Source organism: Mus caroli, unplaced genomic scaffold (genome assembly GCF_978045245.1).
Source record: "Mus caroli unplaced genomic scaffold, Mus_caroli_1 scaffold_9, whole genome shotgun sequence".
In the NCBI taxonomy this organism is placed as follows: domain Eukaryota; kingdom Metazoa; phylum Chordata; class Mammalia; order Rodentia; family Muridae; genus Mus; species Mus caroli.
Window position 1 is genome coordinate 70,475,989 of NW_028227264.1, and position 3,807 is coordinate 70,479,795.

Below are 3,807 nucleotides of genomic sequence, written 5' to 3' on the forward strand. Positions count from 1 at the left end.
CTGCAGCATTTCAACCTTTGATAAAGGCTTGTTCTGCTTAAACAGTTCTAGCATGGATATATAGTTATTTCATGGTCTAAAATGTAAAACTTTCTAACCATGTGCATTCTGTTTTATTTCTCTCATTGTCTTTGAGTATCACAGAATAAGCAAATATGTGGTGGAGAGATGATCCAGTGGCTATGAACACCTGCTGCTCTGCAGAAGACATGGATTTAATTCCCAGAACACACTGGGTAACTTAGAACTGCCTGGAGTTCCAGGTCTAAGGAATTCCAAATGCTTTTATTGTTTCTTTGGACACTTCGTGCACATGGTGCATCTACCAATAATACACATATACATAAATAAAAATGAAAATTAAATAAAAAACACAAATATTTCCTTTTCCATACAAGAGTTTTTTACTATAAAAGAATTTAAGGAAGAGCTGAATATCCCTGTTTATATGTTTATATCCCATATGTTGTTGTGTCTAGCTAGTAGTAAATTATAGCATGATTTTTAAGGAATTACCTAAGATGTACGCTGAACCTCTCAAAATATCAGAGATGGATCTGTTTTATTGCTAAGTAGAGACTGCACTCCATAATGTGTAATGAATGCTCAAATTTGTGATCTTAATTTCTTAGAAACATCTGACAACATAGACTAATGCAGAACTATTTTTTTTTTGTTATTAGAAGGGGACTTGGAATATGCTGTAGTTTAATAAAGTTAGGTTTTGCTAATTTTTCAAATTGTGCTGTGTTTTTTCAGTGAGTAGTCAGAGGAACAGGACTCAAAATAGCTTAGAGTTCATTCGTTTCAAGATTTCAAAATCAGGTCAAGAGAGGCAGAAAGGTTTTATGAAGATAAGGATCCTCAAAGCAGAGACAACTCAGGCACTTAGTTCTTCTCGTATTATTTACATTCTGCAACTCTACCATTTCATCTCTAAATCCTCCCAAACAAAAACCTTTGTTTCATAAATATTAAAACATTCTAAGGTATAAAATACATAATATAAATCCTATGAGATATCCTAATATAACAATAAAAATAATCAAATTTGTTACTTTTTATGCCTTTGTCAGTTTTTTTTGTTTCTTCATTGTTTTTGTGTTGCTGGTGTCTGAACTCATCAACGTATGCACAAAAGAAAAAAGCAGTCTACCGCTGATCTATATCTTCACCCCTAAATGTATAGGGGTGTAAACATTTCAAATATCAATAGGAATATTCAGCTCTGATTAGCCTCTTCACACAACTAGGACCAACTCAGACAGCTTAGTAAGGGAGGCAAATGTCCAATAATACCAGATAAGATGTTCTCTGGTGGCCAGTGGTCTTATGTCTTGACTTCATGTTTAAAACATATTGCTACATGCATTTCTCCTTACACCTCCTGTCAATGTAAAGCCATTTTTGAAACATATAGGGGATAATGAAAATATGAACAGTTATGTTTAATCATATGGGGACTTTGGTTGGAGTCATCTGATGACTTAATTCCTTAAACTCACACAAAAGAAGTTAGATAAGGCAATAACTATCTCCAGTGATTGTAAATGTCAAATTGATCTCAGTTGCTGACATATGAAAGACAGTTTAGAATGCCCCCTTTTTAAAATTATTTTTAAAATTTATTTATTTATTTTATACTCCATATTTGTTTCTTTCCCCATCTATCCTCCTACTGCTTCACATCCCATACCTCCTCCCCCCTCCCCCAGTCTCCATGTGGATGTCACCACCCCTCCATGTCCCCTGACCTTTAAAGTCCCTGGGGCTTCCAGTCTCTTGAGGGTTATGTGCATCATCTCTGAATGAACACAGACCCAGCAGTCCTCTGTTGTATGTGTGTTGGTGGCCTCATATCAGCTGGTGCATGCTGCCTGATGCTATGGAGTGCTCACATAAAGGGACTTAGCATGACCTCACTCCAGAAGACCCAATAAGCAGCAGAAAGAGTCAGAGGCAGATAGTTGCACCCAACCATTGGACAGAAGCAGCTGACTTCTGTTGTTGAATTAGGGAAAGACTGAAAGAAGATGAGGATGAAGGAAACTGTAGAATGTCCCCTTTCAAATCATCAGGGATTGTCAATCAAAAAGTGCTCATGTATCTTACTCAGCCAAATAAGTAAATATTACAAACTCTCCACCATTACTATCCAAACACTATGTGGTAAAAGGAAATAACCACAGCCTATGGATAGTTTTCATTTCAACCAACAGATACAGGATCTGAAATATGGAGAGTGATATTTTATTGACCTTATTTTGCATGGATTTGCATATTAAATCTTGACAACTTATCTAATCTTAGTGGAGTTCTTTTAAAATTCCATTTTCTTCCTGTTATTGTAAAGATGGTTGAATATGCAACGTTTTGAGCATATCTATGGTGAGTAAAATTTGTATATAAGTCAGGCTAGGGAGAAAACCACAATCAAAACCCTACCAAGTACTGGGAGAAATGAGTTGTGGGTTCATGCAAGTCTTGGCTAAATGATAAAACTCTGTATTGAAAATATAAAAAAGTACATAATGTATCTCTTTACTACTTATTGAAATAAAACACAAAAATCACATATGCCTCTATCTACACATCAGTTCACCTGTGCCCAAAACTGATGCAACAGGCCCTGGACAAAAGAGAGAGTCTTGTAGCTACACCTTCTTTCAACCTGTATAACACTCACACATATCCAGTTTTACTGCACAAGAGTCCCGATGAATGGGGGATTGGGTTGATTTTTATTTGCCAATAAGACCTCAGCCCTTTTCCTTCAAAATAACAATGATTAGAGCAGAGGAGACAAGACTGGGGATGTATTCTGCCCAGAAGTTGTTTTGTTTGTCTTGTTTTGTTTCACTGAATTTTAATTTCATTCAAATGAATGGAATAACTATCTAACTATCTATCTATCTATCTATCTATCTATCTATCTATCTCTTCTTGTACAATCTAAAATAGTGCTTGACTGCAGATTTGATGCATATAGAAATTACTGGACTAATCAAAAAAACATAAGTAACTATTCAAAAATATGCAGGAGAATCTGATAGGCATAGTGTTCATAGCAGCCTTATTTATAATAGCTAGAGCTGGAAAGAACCCAGATACCCCTCAACAGAGGAATGGATACAGAAAATGTGGTACATTTACACAACGGAGTACTACTCAGCTATTAAAAAGAATGAATTTATGAAATTCCTAGGCAAATGGATGGACCTGGAGGGCATCATCCTGAGTGAGGTAACCCAATCACAAAGGAACTCACACAATATGAACTCAGTGATAAGTGGATATTAGCCCAGAAAATTAGGATACCCAAGATATAAGATACAATTTGCTAAACGCATGAAACTCAAGAAGAATGAAGACCAAAGTGTGGACACTGTGCCCCTTCTTAGATTTGGGAACAAAACACCCATGGAAGGAGTTACAGAGACAAAGTTTGGAGCTGTGACGAAAGAATGGACCATCTAGAGACTGCCATATCTGGGGATCCACCCCATTATCAGCTTCCAAACGCTGACACTATTGCATACACTAGCAAGATTTTGCTGAAAGGACCCAGATATAGCTGTCTCTTATGAGACTATGCCGGGGCCTAGCAAACACAGAAGTGGATGCTCACAGTCAGCTATTGGATGGATCACAGGGCCCCCAATGGAGGAGCTAGAAAAAGTACCGAAGGAGCTAAAGGGATCTGCAACCCTATAGGTGGAACAACATTATGAATTAACCAGTACCTCGGAGCTCTTGACTCTAGCTGCATATGTATCAAAAGATGGCCTAGTCAGCCATCACTGGAAA